Source organism: Lepidochelys kempii, chromosome 11 (genome assembly GCF_965140285.1).
Source record: "Lepidochelys kempii isolate rLepKem1 chromosome 11, rLepKem1.hap1, whole genome shotgun sequence".
In the NCBI taxonomy this organism is placed as follows: Eukaryota; Metazoa; Chordata; order Testudines; family Cheloniidae; genus Lepidochelys; species Lepidochelys kempii.
The window spans coordinates 74,459,523-74,477,041 of record NC_136390.1 but is presented as its reverse complement, the minus strand read 5'-3'; positions in this window follow the sequence as shown (position 1 = coordinate 74,477,041).

Sequence of the window (17,519 nt, the reverse complement as noted above, 5' to 3'; positions counted from 1 at the left end):
CCTGGGCTCCTTCCTACCCAGCCTCTCTCTCGTCTCTTGCCTGTTTCTGGGTTTACCATGGGAGCAAATTCTGTTCCCTGTGGCTACTTCACCCCCTCCTAGCCTCTTACCAGACTCCTTACTCCAGGGCAGGAACCCATGGCACTAAACTGGAGGAGAAGTAGATACGCTGGAGGGTAGGGATAGGATACAGAGGGCCCTAGACAAATTAGAGGTTTGGGCCAAAAGAAATCTGATGAGGTTCAACAAGGACAAGTGAAGAGTCCTGCACCTAGGATGGAAGAATCCCATGCACCGCTACAGACTAGGGACCGAATGGCTCGGCAGCAGTTCTGCAGAAAAGGACCTTGGGATTACAGTGGACGAGAAGCTGGATATGAGTCAACAGTGTGCCCTTGTTGCCAAGAAGGCCAATGGCATTTTGGGATGTATAAGTAGGGGCATAGCGAGCAGATTGAGGGACATGATCGTTCCCCTCTATTTGACATTGGTGAGGCCTCATCTGGAGTACTGTGTCCAGTTTTGGGCCCCACACTACAGGAAGGATGTGGAAAAATTGGAGAGAGTCCAGCGGAGGGCAACAAAAATGATTAGGGGCCTGGAACACATGACTTATAAGGAGAGGCTGAGGGAACTGGGATTGTTTAGTCTGCAGAAGAGAAGAATGAGGGGGGATTTGATAGCTGCTTTCACCTACCTGAAAGGGGGTTCCAAAGAGGATGGATCTAGACTGTTCTCAGTGGTAGCTGATGACAGAACAAGGAGTTGCAGTGGGAGAGGTTTAGGTTGGATATTAGGAAAAACATTTTCACTAGGTGGGTGGTGAAACACTGGAATGTGTTACCTAGGAGGTGGTGGAATCTCCTTCCTTAGATAATTTTAAGGTCAGGCTTGACAAAGCCCTGGCTGGGATGATTTAATTGGGGATTGGTCCTGCTTTGAGCAGGGGGTTGGACTAGATGACCTCCTGAGGTCCCTTCCAACACTGATAGTCTATGATTCTATGATTCATGGCTTACTCACTCCCTGGACTCCCTCCTTGTCACTGATAACCTCTCTCCTCCCTGGGAGTGACTGCAGCCTCTTATCCTTGCAGCCCCCTTCTGCTCTCAGCTTCCTGGCTTTATAGTGCTGTCCCAGCCCTTCCCCAGCTAGGCTTCTCTCTCAGTTAACTCTGGGTCTCCTTCTTGGAGGTGATCCAAGGTAACCTAATTGGCATGTGAAGCCCTCGTTAACCCTTTCAGGGCTGGTGTGTTGAACTCCATCACCCATACACAGTTATTACTACTTGTACTGAAATCCATACTATCACAGGGGTGTTATTCATAAAATCCTGGGCGTAAAAAAAGCCATTAATTGCTGAGAACTTAAAAATTGGACAGTAACAGACCAGTGAATCCCAGTGATGATTGAATCTGCTGATATTTTGAACAAAAAGAGCCCTTAACCACACTTGTAGCTGTCTCTGTCACTTCACACTGACCCAGCAGACGTTCTAGGCTTCAGAGTGACGATCCTGGAACTTTAGTGTATAGACTGCAGTAGTGTCAAGCAGCCTCAGGTGAGATTCAGGGCACTGTTGGACTAGGCACTGTATGTACACATAGTAAGAGACAGTCCAAACAGATCCAGGGGAACATAGGCACAGATATGCCCCAAGACAGTGACAGAACTGGGATTAGAGGCTGGGTTTTCTCCAAGCCAATGTCTAGCCACTAGAGTCTACTAGACAATAATGCTCTCCACAGAAACTTGTCACATACAGATATCAAGCTGGAAAACAAGTGACCAAACTGACATGACCACCAGGTCAAGCAGACTTCTCATTCAGAAGGCAATTGGTTTGTTCATGAAAACTGGCTGAGCATGAGTTTCCTTACTACAACCACAGAAGATAGCAAGTGGTTTTTAGCAGGTGGAGTTTACTGGAGAGATTCTTATTCAATCCTCATGTCTTCTGAAGAGGGTAGAGCTGTAATATTTTCTACACTAAGCCTCCTAAAGAGTTCAGCATTTGGATAGGCATCTGAACCTCCAAATATGAGGAGATTCACATATTACTACTTGAATAAAAAACGGATGGCCAAAGAATCTGAGGATGATCAGTAGGGGCTGGGTTTTGTCACTTAAGTTACACTGAGGAGGAAAGATCTGAGATGTTAAAGAGAGAGAGGAGACAGAAAGAGAGAGAGAGAGAACAAACCACAATTTCAAAATTAAAAGTAACCATTTTATCTGGATTCATTGCCGTGAATCTATAGTTTAGCTGCTTGAAAGCAGGACATATATAAAAGAAAGGCAATGTGATCCAGCGGAAATGTGTTAGAAAAGCCTCAAGAGATGTGCAGTGCTTAATTTGTGCCAGGGCTTGCCAGGGCTGACCCCTGGCATCTCTAGGCTTGGCAGTTCAGAGCCCTGTCACCTCTGAGATTGCTGCATCAATTATGAATATAAAAAAATTGCTTGAGCCCCAGCATCTCTTTTATTACATATTAAGCACTGGAGATGTGGATTCTGTTCTGGGCTCTTCCTTTGAATGTGGGCAAATCTCTATGTCTCTGTTTACCTTTCCATCCTGTGCCATGGCTAGATTGTAAACTCTCCAGGGCAGGGCCTGTCTTTCACTATGTGTTTGTCTAGCATTTAGTTCAAGTCAGTCTTGGCACTACTGTAATGCCAATAATAATAAATGAAAGCCTATGTCTAAACACTAGGCTGCCATTGAGGCGTAATGCAAGAGGAACAGTCATACATCTGTGCTGAGCTCTAGTAGCTGAGAGAGCACCCTCAAAGAGGGACATTTAAATGTTTAAGTGAAAGCACCAGCTTTAATTAACACTGATGTGTTCCATGCTAGTGCAAACAGGTTTTAGTAGGCCAGCTGTGGTCCAGCATAAATTCTTCAAGTGCACTTTCTGAGGTGATCGGTGTATTGCAAATAAACTCCCAGTGAGGGAGGGATAGAGAGAGCTCTAGATTAAGCAATTTCAATCACATAGAAAATGGCAGTGAATCAGGGTTATCTAAGTTTTCACTGAGAAAGAGAAACTAATAACCATGTTTGTGAGTCCTGATCATACTGAACTCTGAGTTTCTTCCAGCTAAAACAAGCAAAATAAATGTAGCCAATTTTGCACATAAGAACATTCCAGTCTTCTGCAGTAGTGACTTCAAACACTACAGTTTACAGCAGGATAATTACAGTGTTTGGTGATGCTCTGTACAATGCTGTATTTCTGTCACAAGGTTATTAATAGGGGCACAGTTTTTGGAGCCCCAATTATTATTTATTTGTGTTACAGTAGCATCTCAAATAGAGATCAGGGCCCCCTGGTTCACAATACAGATGGTCCCTGCCCCCAAAGAGTTTATGTTCTAAATACACACAGAGTGGAAGGGGAAACAGATGTAAAGTGATTTGTCTACGGTCACACAATAGGCTCATAGCAAAGCCAGAACTCAGACCAGGATCTTTTGATACCTATTCCAGTGCTCTACTGTCTAAATTTCATGAAACAAATGCACTGAGGTCTGCTGAACCAAACTTGATCTAATATTTGTGTCATGACACCACATTGTGACATTATCTCAGATTCATGATGTTCTGTAAGGTAAACATTACAATGAATATTGTGGGGGAGAGGGAGGTCCTAGGGATGGAGTGTGAACTTTCCCCAGTGAGGCTCATCCATGATCCAGAAGGACAGCTTCTGAGAGCGAGAAATAAGTTCAGTTTTTAGTCCAGAGACTCTGCTGGTGTAGATCACCATAGCTCTAATGATTTCAGTGGAGTAACGCCAGTTTGCAGCAGTTGTAGAGCTGGCCCTTCTAGTTCCTCTTATTCCTTGGCCTTTCCACTAAAACTGCAAATGATTTCCCTCTGTGATATGAATGTTTGCCAACCTGTAACTGGATTAGGATCACTCATGAATGTTATGAAATTTTAGCTTTCAGTCATTATGAGTCTGTCTGAGATTCAGAACAATAACCTGGAGATGGAAAGCTCCTTAGCGCATTGATAAACCCATGATCCATCCAGTCATGGCCAGCATTAGTATACACATTAAAGAGTGTTCTTTTACCTCCACAAAAGTTATTTAAGGGTCTTAGAAAAATACCTTTGACCACAAACAACAAACAGGACAGTGGTCTTAGCACTGAAGTCATCAACGATATTTGGAACATTTCAGCTATTTTAACAGAACCACCGGTGATGGCACTGGGAAAAGCTAGAAGCTTATGTAGTCCATTCCACCAACTCACTCATGATGAGTACAGAGCAAAATAATTCTAAACTACGGTCCCCTAAATTACATAAACAGGAGTAGAAAGGTCAACAGACTTTGTACCAGAGGTCCAAAAAACCCCACCCCTTTTAGGTTTTGGCTCGATTAATTAATGTTTCAACTTTAGTAGATTTGACTTGATTGCGGTGCTGCTGTTTACTGAAAGGATTCGTCATGGTAACACTATGGCTCATTTCTCTGTTTTGCCAGAGGCTGCAAACAAACACAAAGACATGCATATGAAAAAGAATTAATCTTTTCAATATGGAGCCAGCCTACTCTGTCAGGTTTCAGAGCTGAAGGAAAAGGCAGTGGCCTACACCCATATCAATCCTATTAGCTAAAATATGGCCATAATAGCAGTACTGGCCTTTTTTATAGCAATGTCCCTCTGGGTCTTTGGTTTAAGAAACAAACTCCCCATAAATCACATAATAAAAATATCCAGATTGTTGGCTTAAGGGTAAAGCTCACCAATAGAAGTGTATTTCTTGTGACAATCTGTTTTATGAGAGAACTGGCTGCTTTCTGTTGATGTCACATTGCCACCACCGCTATGTGGTGTGGAGAGACACCTGTCTATTGCACATGTGTTAAAATCCTATCAGTATTTTGGGTCTGTGTTTGGTATTTTGACTTCTATCAACCACTGCCAAGATAATCCTTTGTATAACTATTATTCTTTGTTGTCTTTAAGATCTGCAGTAATATGGTTTGTTGAACATTACATGCCACATCTTCTTCCATGGGGTTCAGGCACATGGGAAAACAACTTGATAAAGTAGACACTGCATGGGACTGGAAAGGCAGAAGATCCAAGTTCTATTCCTGGCTCTGTGTCTAACTCCCTATATGGCCTTGGGTCAGTAAAGAATTCTCCCTGCTTCAATTTCCCCATCTTCCGAATGTGGATTAATGGTACTAACTGTCCTTCTTTATAGAGTCTTTGGTGTTAAGGAGAGCCATAGATGGGAGGGGGAGACTAGACAGAAGTCCAAACCTGGGTCTTAATCTCATTCCTTGCTAGGTGTAACTCATTTTGTGTTTTAGCCTTTCTGATTTTGTCCCTACATGCTTGTACTATTCTTCTGTACTGATCCTTAGCAATTTGTCCACATTTCCACTTTTTGTAGGATTCCTTTTTGATTTTCAGGTCATAAAACAGCTCCTGATAGATCCATATTGATCTCTCACTATTATTACAATCTTCCCAGAGTACCAGCTGGCTAACGCTCAGTCTCCCAGCTGCCTTTGTCTTACTAGCCACGGCTGCAGTAGGATGAATTTCCTTGGACATCACAGGTGATCCCCCACCTATACAGAGACCACATGCCTCCAGGCTGGCTTTGTTGCAGCCTGCTGCTTCATAGTAGCACGACTCTAGCAAATCTGCACTACCAGGATCTCCCCCTAGCTGGTGGTGCTTCCTGGGCCCCACTTCAATAGGGGTTCCTCGCTGATAGGGGCTCTGAGGAAAAAGTAATACAACTCCATAGGGTGTGTCAGGGCGGAACTGAGTCTGATGTCTGGGTTGCTCAATTCCTGTGGAGACACTTCTGACTTTTAAGCAGTTATGGCTGAACTTTTTGAAGGGAATTGGGATGTCCTATTCCTATTCATTTCATTGGGAACTGGATAGCCAAGTCCTTAGGCAGCTTTGCAAATCTCAGCCCTACATGCACCTACATGACACTTTGGATGCATGCAAAAGCTGCAGGGAGATGTCTGTCATGCACCATTTTTAATCATTCCTCAGGCTAGGCTTGGAATGCCATCCTCTTCATCTAAATTCAGCTGGAGTTCAGCACGCACTGGCATCCAAAGGTATTGATGTTTAGCTGAACTATCCAAATCTCTTCAGTCTGCAAAGTTGGACTGGAGATGTCACAAGAAGTAGCTTTCCCATAAGACTTCTGGCACATCTGCTTCCAGTCGGGCAGGCAACTCCAAGAGAAAAGCTTCTCTTGAAGCATTTTGGTATTTTCAGTCCTGGCCAGAGAATAAAAGTGAGCAAAACCTCCCCATGCATTCCAGAAATATAATAAACAAACAATGATTTCCTTTCAATGTGGTTCTAAAAATGGGCAAAGATCTGTGAGTGGGGAGGAGGAGATCTTAGCGTTCTGAACTGGCTTGTCCACCGCTACTCTAAGTCTGCCTAAAAAGCATTGTATTTGTCATATGCTTTGTATAATAGCAACTTCCAGCTGAAAGAAGAAAGCACTCTGATTGCTGGTGGTAAGAGTCCTGCAGGAAGTTCTGTGTGAATTACTTGAGGAGAGTTAGTATGTTGCTGCATGAATGAGTCAGTTGGAAATGCGGTTGTGCAAAGTAAACAGCTTACGGGGTGAAGAACAGTCCTGTGGAGAGAGCCCTGAGCCAGGCTTCAGGAAAGCTGCATTCAAATCCTGGTTCTGCCACCGATTTCCTGTGTAACTTTGAGTAAATTTGATCTGCCTGTGCCTCATTTCTCCAGGGGGATAATAATCCTTCCATCATCTGGTTAGCTCGTAAACTCTTTAGGGCAGGGCCTGTCTCTCAGGGCCAGATTTACACCTTACGCTCCCCAAGGCACAGCATCTTTAGCGCACCCCCTGCCTACAGCTGACTTTCATGTTTTCTATAAAAAAATGAACTTTTAACCCACTTTTAACTGTTAGGCATCCCTAGAAAGCTGGTGCACCTAGGATGGGTCTACTATGCCTAATTGGAAATCTGGCCCTGCTGTCTCTTATTATGGGTTTGTACAGCACCTAGCATGTTGGGGGCTCGATACTCTGCTACAGATATCTTGAGAGACCTTGGGAGGTAATTTAGCCTTGCTGTTTCTCAGATCCTCATCTGTAGACAATATGTCCATGCTGAGTCTTTTGGATCTGTCAGGTGATTTGATCACGAGATGATGGTGTGGTCACATTAGTGGGTCCAGAAGGCTCCAGAAGGGCTGGATGGAAGTGCCTTGAAGCGACTCAGCTTCCTTTTCCATGAGATGCTTATGGGCAATAGAACTGTGCATGTAAGAAATGTTCTGGTTTGCTGGCATATTGCAGAAAATCAAATAAATCATTTGGGTCAAACAACAATTTTTTCAAAATTTTCAGCAAAATTGAAAAAAATCATTTCAGGTTGAACAAATCATTTTGTTTTAACAAAACAAACATTTCATTTAGATTTTGACCATTTTAAAATGTTTCAATTGTTTTTTCATAAAATTAAAGAAAATTTAAACAAAAAGTCATTTTGATTTTTCAGCTCCAAACGTTTTGATTTTCTTGGGGTTTTTTTACAACTAAAGAAATCTTGCAAATCCTACAGGAATTTGTGAGATATTTCAGTGTTGCAAAATCTGCATTTGTTGCTGGAAAAGGTTTTGGAGGAAAAATTTCACCCAGCTCTAGTGAGCAATTGCTCAGCTGCCCTGAGAACTCCTTTTTCACTGAGAGCAGCTCAGAGTTCTGCTCTGTCATTCCACCTGTTCAGTGTGCATATGAGCCCAGAAGGTGGATTAAGGAGACATGGGATGCAGTGGGATGCAGTAGGAGCTCCGTGTCTCTCTTACATCTGTCCCAGTCGGTGCAGTGTAATGAATGACCCAGTGTTACTGGAGATTGGGGCTTGGATGAGATGAAGGCACCTGGGGCTCAATTCAAATGAGCTGATGTGGGTGGGCTAGGGGAACCAAGTGGAAGTACTGGTGAGAATTATCTCAACTCCCTTGATCAAGACTATCAGTAAAACCACGGGTTTGTAAATTAGGGATCATGGCTGGACCTGAGATAGTTGCTGCATGTGGACTTTACGACTCTTATTCAGGCCTTTGTCACCTAAAACTAGATTAATATCATGCTCTTCTTGGGGCTACATCATAAAACCTTTTGAACATGAAGCTGAAAATGTGGTTGCCTGCTTGATGATTGGAGCATCAAACCAGGAGCACAGAACTCTCATGCTGTTCCATGAAATACATTGGTGGCTTGTGCTGTTGCTCAAAGTTTTGACCTGTGGTAAAATGCCCTAATTGGTTTGGGATTGGGATCCTGAGTGATGACCTCTCTGTTGATGCCATACTACTGCACTTGTGAGTGATGGAGCTGCTCAAGCTACGTCTTCTTAGACCTGAACAAAAGGCAGCGCATTCTCCATGAAGGTCTCTCTACACTGGTATTCACTTCCTTACTCTATGAGAGTCAAATTTGTTAACCTTCTGGCCATGCTGAAAGGGATTTGAAGAGGCTGAAGGATGGAGGAGCAGATTGAGAGATAGTGCGTAGTGGGCAACAGCCAATTATATTCGGTAGGTTAAACAGACCAATTTATTATATCAGGCCTAGTATGTTGTTTATGTGAGTTTTCCACTTTTTAAGATCACACCAAGGGTGCCAGCAGTCAGTAATGATATTTTATAAGTCCAATTAAGTAAATACATTTCACCATAACATACTCTACAAATACAACTAAAGGAGCTGCCATTTAATAACTGGAACACAAAGTCATCCACTTTCTTTCCCCCTTTGAAATATTCACGCTCAGGGGGATCAGTTGCCAAAGGTGCACTCATAATTCCTTTGCTATCCACTTTCATTTAACTCACAGCCCAGTGTGGTCTGCTGAGAGCTGGCATAGGGAAGTCCCAATTTCTAATCCCAGCTCTGACAAGAACTCCCTGAGCAACCTAGAGCAAGCCATTTTCTCTCTCTGGCTCAGCTTCCCCATTTGTAAAACTGAGCTACAAATACTTACCTACTTCACGAAGCTGTTCTGAAGATCGATTAAGTAGGTGATGATTGCAAAACAAGAATCTGATGCCTTTGGCAATAGCCTACTGAAGAAACAAATATTGTTAGGAGTGATGTATGGAAGCCGGAAGGAATCCGGTTTATTTTTGTGCTGCCTCAGTGTATTCTGTTGTTGCTATTGTTTATTACTATTATTATTATTATTTACTCATTTTGTTAGAAGCACTGACAAATAGGTGCCGCTTATTATTTAATATATTTAAATAAATACGTAAGTGTAAAGCAGTGGTCATTTCTACCTCGTGCCTCCAAATCTTTTGAAATGATAAACTTATTTTCACTTCAGACATACATTTATCAAGCCTTTTAACAAGCTTGCTGCTTTCTATGCCATTTCTAACACAGTGGCTCAACGGCCTTTTTCTGCCCGTCTCTTGGAAGCCATTCACACAGCAAGCCAACATGAACACGGTAAACTGACAGGAGGCTTTCAGATGATCAGCGATCCTTGGTCTAGAGAGAAAAAGCAACATGCGCACACAGACTCGCTAAGCTGTGGTGGCGTTCGCTCAGCAAAGATGCTGCTCCTGGTACAAATTAAGATTTCTCCTTTCCCAGACACTCTGTCAGCCTTGTTGCGACACCTCTTACCTAGTTTCAAACTGACCTTGCGCCTGGATTGCGAATGTTCACGAGTTTTTTAGTCATGTGTAAGAAGGAAAAAGAAACAAACATCTGGTTAGCAGAGCTGCCAAGTGAACATTCTTTCATTGTTTTGCAACCTTTCAATCCCTTTGTTTTCTGCCTGAAATTCTATTTGATAAATGTACGAAGAGCAACAGGGCCCTGATTAGCAGGAATGCCAGATCTGATTCACTCTGGCACTACACTGGGATAACTCTATTGAAATCCATGGAGTCACTCTGGTATAAGCCTGGAGTGAGGCAGTCGTGAATCAGGCCCACTGTATTTATGCATGGGGCTTAATCCAACTCCCACTGAGGAAAAATGGGAGTTTTGCCACTAACTTCAATGGGAACGGGATGAGGCCGTAGCTATGTTACTGCACCGTAACGGTGTTCGAGTGCATCTTCTGCCAAATGCTGCGCTTCCCAGTTGCAATAAATCTAGTGGGCTTTTTCAATAAATGGAGTGGTTTTTAATTGAAAACAATAACTTGATTGATGCTCTGTTCAGAACACTGGCACGCCCTAAGCAAGGCTCCTCCAACGAGAGCTAAGAAGTGTTTCTAAATGGTCAAATGTAAGAGGGACAGGAGATATATACTTTCCTTCTAGGTCTTTACTGTCCATTCCTGGCCCTATTCAGCGTGGCAGTGTTTTCTTCAGCTTGTAGTTGCTCAGAACACAAAGTCCTTATGGCCAGAAGTTTAAAGGTATTTTGGCACCTAACTCTCATTGATTTAAATAGTATTAGGCACATACATACTTAACCCCTCTGCCCCCAGCTCTTAAATACCAATGTGAGAAGCAACTTGGATAATATTATGAAAGAGAAGCACTGTGCTTGGTGTGTTGGTTTAGATACTTCTTCAATGGGATTTCTTAATTAGCTTTTGCATTGGTAGCTGCTTGGAAAGCAAGATTTTGATCCTTTACAAAAGTTTGAGCCTCTTTCCTATGTCCGTGAGAGTGAACCTGTAGTTCGGAAAGTCAGAGTCTAACTGCATGAATCTGAGCCAGGCTTGCTGCAGGCTGGCCTTGTGCAACGCCTGCCCATCCAGCTCTGTCAACTTCCATCTGTCCTGAGCAGCACAGCCCTGCTGGTGCAGTCCTGGGCCTAGCTTGCCTAGCTAGCTGTCTGAAGACGGCTCATCGCTATCACTGGGGCCAAACTATGGGGTGCTTTCATGAATCACATCCACAGGGACAGGAAACCAGGGCCACAATCACCTTCATAGCTGCAAGCCCATGTGGGACATTTTAGGCATATTGTTCAGCCAATCTGCATGTTTGCCACAAAAAAGGTGCATGTAGCCATATGTTTCAGTTAAAACAAAGTCATTGTGGGCTTAACTAGTTACACAGGTGGGATGAAACACTGCCTCTCTGCAAACAACGGCTCCATGTGTCCTGGAATGCCTGCTTCCCCCAGTCAATAACATACTAGAAAGGGGGAAGCAGAGGCTGGAAGACCAAGAACACTGGGACCTGAGGGGAAGGGTCTAGCAGGCCAGGAGGGTGTGTATGTGGGGTTGGGTCTGGGGGGCGGGAAGGCGGGGCTCGGGAGGGGCTCAGGTGGCTACAGTGGTGGATATGGCGGTTTGGGGAAATGAGGCCAGGGAGCAGGAAGCTGCCGGTTCCCTGATGTCTGCTCCCATTGTGGGTGGGGGGAGGAAGAAGGTACACGCTGTACATCAGGGGGGCTGCAGCAGCTCCTCTCCATCCACATGGGCCCTTCAAGGGCCAACACCATTCACTTCAGTACCCCACTCGCCCTCGGGGCATGTGCGAGAGCCTGGCTGTTAAGCGTGAGGTTGTGACGTGAGGTGTGACACTTGGCATTGGAGTGAGTGGGGCTGCGGCCATTGGCCAGGTCACAGTGCCTGGAGCGGGGAGCCAGGCCCTGTGGCACAGGAGTCACCCCTATGGGATGAGTCCAAGGCAGGCTTTCTCTGCAGCCCTGCCCCAGGCCCTGCCCCCCCAAGACCTCACCTCCTGAGGGCAGGACCTGGTGACTCCCCACCAGGACTTCAACCGCCCTGAGAGCAGGACCCAACCTCCTCAGGGCATCTCATGCCTCCATAGGCACGACCTGACCCCCCTCGGGGCCAGTGGGGAGTCCCTGGGACTAATTAGAGGCTTGGGATTCAGTGGGGAAGGGGAAATATTTAAGGGGATAGGGGAGGGGTTTCTGGAGCTAATGGGGGTATCTAGGGAGCGTAAACCCCTGTCACCGTTCCAACACAAACCCAAAACAGGAGGGGCTGCCAGCACTGGCCTGTGTCTCTTGGTCAACACCGATCTGGGCTCCCTGCTGGAGGCCTGCCTTCCCCCAGGAGCCTCCAACAGGCAGCAGTCTCTCTCAGTGCTCAGGGGCGAGGCACCGGATATGAGCTCAAAACAACAGTCCCGCTTCAGGCCTGCCTTCCCTCCAGGAGGCTCTGGCTGCCAGCTGCCCAACCCCGCTGGAGAGCAGAGATCTGATTTCCTTCCATGCCAGCCCCGATCTGAGCTGGGTTCAGCCCTGTAACTCCTCCCTCCAGGCTTGATGCCTTCTGCAGGTATAGTGAAGCAGGGCTGATTGAGCCCACGGTGCCTTCTTGGCCCATGGGGAAGGCACAAGCCCTCACCAAGATGCTCTGCTCTCTTTACCCCCCCCCCACCATGTCAAACATCATTTGCAATGAGGAGGGAGATGACATCACTATTTTCAGCTTGCAAGTGTGGGGAGGAGGAGGCAGAGTTGCCTTGAGCCATGGGGGTTCTTTCTGCTCCCTATGAGAAAGGTAGCCAGAGCCACTCCCTTCCCTGGACCTTTTAAGGCATAGGGGCAGGCAAGCAGAGAGTCGCCCTGGCTGCTAAGGTCCAGGGATGACAAACTGCATGCCACTTGGCTTTTTAGTTTTCTCTTGTGCTTGGCTTGCCTGCTTGTGGGGTGCTGCGGAAAACTTTTTTGGTCCTTAACAGCAAAACGCCTAGGGCTGCTCCTGTCCCTTCCTCCTCATACTGCCCCTGTCTGAAACCTCCTGTTGATTCCCCAAGAAAAGGGGAATGCTATATCTTCCACAGCAGCAGCTCTGAATGGCTGCCTTTTTCATTATCTCACTTCCTGTGTAAGAATAGCCAATCAGGCAGGGATTTCCTCAGATGCTAGAATGAAGACCCATTTAAGGGTCAGAAACCCCATAGTCCACGGGGAAATCCTCTAGGGTTGGCAGGTATACACTCTAGAGGCCCCACTCCTATCAGCAGTTGTGTTTTCTGGAACATGTCCATCCCTGGAAGTCATTCTGCTCAACTTAATTGTAGAAAACAAACCTGCAAAAGCCCAGGATTAGGGCCTGTGAGGAAAAAATTACTTGAAAACCCATTTTTGTCAAACTAATTTTTTTTTTTTTTTTTTTTTTTTGCAAAAAGTAACTGTTTGCCTCAGAAACTTTTTATTTTTTGTTGGAAAAAGAAATGCCTAAAAACAAACATTTTGATTCAGAAATGCCATTGTGGTGTTGAGAATGGTAGTTTGGTTACTTCCTCATTCTCCTCTATCGGTTGGGCTCCTAGATTGGACTACATATCCCATGATGCATGATGCCTTGGGGTTCCTATGATGTATCATCTCCTTTCACTAAGAAGGGAGAATGTAGTGCATCATGGGAACTGTACTTCAGGTACCTGAAGCGGTATTTCCAAATTGTTTTTCAACTGAAATATGTCACTGTTTAGCCATCAAGTGGTGCTGTATGTAAAATACCTTATTTAAGCTACCCTCAGAGCATGGAAAGATCTTAAAGTGAACACATCTGGTATGTATCTGTCTCAAAAGGAAGCTCTGTCACCAGTCCATATCTAGTACAGGAGCATGACATGGTGTCAGAAGAGAACTAGTGCCAGAGGAGAACAAATAAAAGGAACAAAGCAACACAGGTTGCAGGATCTCATCAACATGCCGCTCCTCAACGCCCCAGAGAACTTCAGCTTTGACAAACCTTTACAATGGACAGACTGGAAGCACTATTTTGCAAGATTTTGTATTGCTGCAAAGCTCCACCAGAAAACTTGAGATAATCAGGTATCTTCTTTAATTTATGCTATGACAAACAGGCAAAGCATATCGGTAGATCTGGTGACTTTACTGAAGACACTAACAAAGATGACTATGAAAGGTCTCTGGCTATGTCCGATGTATACTTTGTACCTCAGAGAAAGGTGGGTTTATGAAAGAGCATGTTTTCACCGGAGAATTCAAGAACGAGGGGGAAATGTTGCATGTTTTATAAGAGCTTGGCATGCACTGGCTGAAAACTGTGATTTTGGAACTGCAAAACATGAAAATTTCAGAGACAGGCTGGTTATTGGGTTAACAGATAAAAATCTTCCACAGCAGCTATAAAGAAGCCAGACTTAACCCTAGCCACAGCTATACAGATAACAAATCAGTCTGAATTAGCCAAATAGCATAACAAAAGGAAGGAGAAATTTTGAAAAAAAACCAGAAACTAGCTTAGAAGCTGGAAATAGGCACAAGTGCTAACATTTATTATCACAAAACTTCTGAGGCAAGGAAAGAGAATTCCTAGGCTAAGATGGTCTAATTCCAGCCTATGTGCAAAAGGTGTGGAAAAAGTCATATCCTAAGAGATGATGCATGTCCAGCCAGAGGCACAAGGTGTAATACATGCACAAAATATGGATATTTTGCAGCTGTTTGTCACACCAAAGCAGTCAGGAAGTTGACTCATATTACGGACAATCTAGAGCCATTGTTTCTGAGATGATCACTTGTGACAACACAGAACCTGCCAGGAGAGTGAAAATGAATGTTCATAGTGTAACCCCTTGGGGTTTAGAGAGCATGGCCCCTTTAAATCTTTTTCCCAAGCGGCAAGGGGGAGCAGTGTGAGAAAGGAGGGAAACTTGAGGTGTGGTTCTGGAGCTGGAGAGAGGGAGAGAAGGGCTGCAGCAAGCAGGCCCTTGCAAAGTGAAGCAGCGGGGAACCTGCCTGAAGCCTGGGAAGGACAGGGCAGCTGATCAGGGACACCCCAGGACAGGAGCCAGAAGGAGCACTGTGCCAGGGAGGAATCACCCAAGAAGGACAGGTCGGAGCTGGACCCAGTATCACTGCTGCCCAGAGCTGCATGGGGCTGTGAGTACTGGGGCTTGTGACTCTGCATTGGGAATGAGGAGGGAGGTTGCTAGCTAGTTAAGTGGGGAAGTGGTCACTCTGTGTGGCTTTGTAGAGAGCAGCAGAAGAGGGCACCAGAGGGGTATGTTGCGGAAAGTTTACTGGCGCTGAAGATGACCAGGAGCACCCAAGACTCAGCACAAGACTGGAACTTTGCTCAGGCCTCCTGAACTCTGTGTGCAGACACGTTGTTCAGTGTCTGCTCTTTCAGCCTCTGCTACCACTGGTCCTGTGGGGCCTAGGTTTGGATGCAACCCTGTTTTACTGCTCCCCCTATACTTCCCCTTGTTGTTTTTCTCCTCTCATCCCTCTGTAAATAAATATCTCCCTTTGTTATATCCATTGTACTTTTCCGGTCGGTGTGTGTGTTCACTCTGGGAGCTTTGGAACAGGTGCCCCTGGGGTGGAAGGGAATTTTCCTGCTGCATTCCTGCGCGCGCCTTCTCTTGGCCAGAGCTGCCTGCAGAGCAGACTCCATCTTGGCCACGAGGGCGCTAAAGTTACAATTTCAGAGTAACAGCCATGTTAGTCTGTATGCATCCAATGAAGTGAGCTGTAGCTCACGAAAGCTTATGCTCAAATAAATTGGTTAGTCTCTAAGGTGCCACAAGTACTCCTTTTCTTTTTGCGAAAGTTACAATTGACTCAGGAGCTGATGTCAGTCATCTCAGAAGAGACTTACAATCACCTTCAACCCTCCCAGAGCTGAAGTCACCTGATACAGCTCTGACTAGCCCCGGAGGTAATCTGAGCTGCATGGGTCAGTTCATCACAGAAACTATTTAAAAAGACAAAACTTTGAATTCAGAGTGCGTGTGATCAAAGGACCAGAGACCAACCACCTTCTCAGCCACAGTCTGGCAGTTATGATGGGCCTAGTGAGAAAGGTGGAAGAACTCAATGGAGGATTCGAATTATTGGACTTTTGAAAGGTGATCTAGTACAAATCAACTCAAAAGACAATGCTGAACCATGCAGCGTACAAACCCCCCTACCAGACAGACCTTGGAAGAGACTAGCTGCAGATTTATGCCAATTCAGAGGATGTCGTTACCTGGTCATAGAACACTATTTTTCCAGGTATATATAAATAATGTACTTGAAATACATAACATGTCACAATGTTATCAAGAAACTGAAGTGCACTTTTGCTCGTTTTGCTATTCGAGAACAGCTAGTGACAGACAGACCACAATTCATTGCAGCAGAATTTAAGTCATTCTGAACTAAATATGACTGTGATTACTAGCAGCCCACACTACCCACAAGCGAATGTAGAAGCTGAAAAAGCTGTACAGGCAGCCAAGAAAATCCTACAGCAGGAAGATCCATTCCTTGCTCTTCTGAGTTATAGATCAACATGGACAGCAGCTACTGGATATAGTCCAGCATAACTCCTGATGGACTACTAATTCCAGCTTCAGAAAAGAATCTATCTCCAGTGGTCAGCTATGACAAGTGCAGCCAAATTGGATAAAAAGGCAAAAAGAGCTTATAAACACTTTTACAACACATGACACTCAGAGAACTGCCAGGTCTAGAACCTGCTGACTACGTTCATATCAAATTCGATGGAGAAGCATGGAGAACACCAGCTGTTGTACAGCAAAAGAATTCAGTGCCCAGATAGTATGTGATTGAGACTGACAGTCCAACAGAAACTGTCACCCTCTACAGTTTTTTTCCCTCAGAAAGAACAATCAAAAGAGCAAACTCTATGGATGGTGCAGAAGAAGAAGAAGGCTCAATGATTGTAGACAGTCCTTGCGTAACCTATATGCCTAATAGGGAGATATCTCTTTAAGAGACCCATTGTGGGAGGGTGGGGTCGGAAAGGAGTGAGTTGTGTCTGGGTCATTTTGCTAAGCAGATTTAGCACTCCACATCCAGAAGCTTCTGGATTTGGGGTGTGGTAGTTTTGGGGCTGATCCTGTAGGTTCCCTGTTGCTGGGGTCAAACTCCATGAGGCAAGCAGTCAGGGCTGCTGCTTTACAAAGGGCCATGTGCCCTGTGTGAGTTGGGAGAAGCTGAGCCCAGGAACAACAGCCTGGTTTCTGCTCCTAACTGAAACATTTTGCAGCAGGTTAGTGATATTAACCTTCCAACAGGGAAGCATGGGCAGTGTTAATTGTAGCAATGGGAAATTGGGAGGGGAAAAATAATTTCTTCTATTTTAACTGTATAATTGGAATGTTGTTTGATTTTAGCCAAACCAGTTTAATTAAATTGTCTCAACTAGTCTGAGTCACCAACCTTTCTTTATATGTAGTAATGGGGAAAGAGTGATTTAGATTTTGCAATTCTCAATTTTGTATTTTCTTGTGACAAGTTTTTTTTTAAATCTATACACGTAACTGATTTGGTTAATCAGTTCGCTGACTGGCTAGCAGTGATTTCAGCAGAGGAAGGCTCTGCGTGGATTCCAACTGAAGATTCCTACAAGCAAGTGGAGGGAAGATGTTGTTTTAGACTCAGCCAACTGTCTAGATTTGGTGATCAAAGACTCTGAGACTCAGATGAACTCAACCCAAGCTTTTGGGAACTATGAGTTCCTTCTCTCAGCGTTTCTGTGGGCACTGACCTGTTTAGATTTAATTTGTTTTCTTTATTTATGTTTCTGTGTGTCTGTATC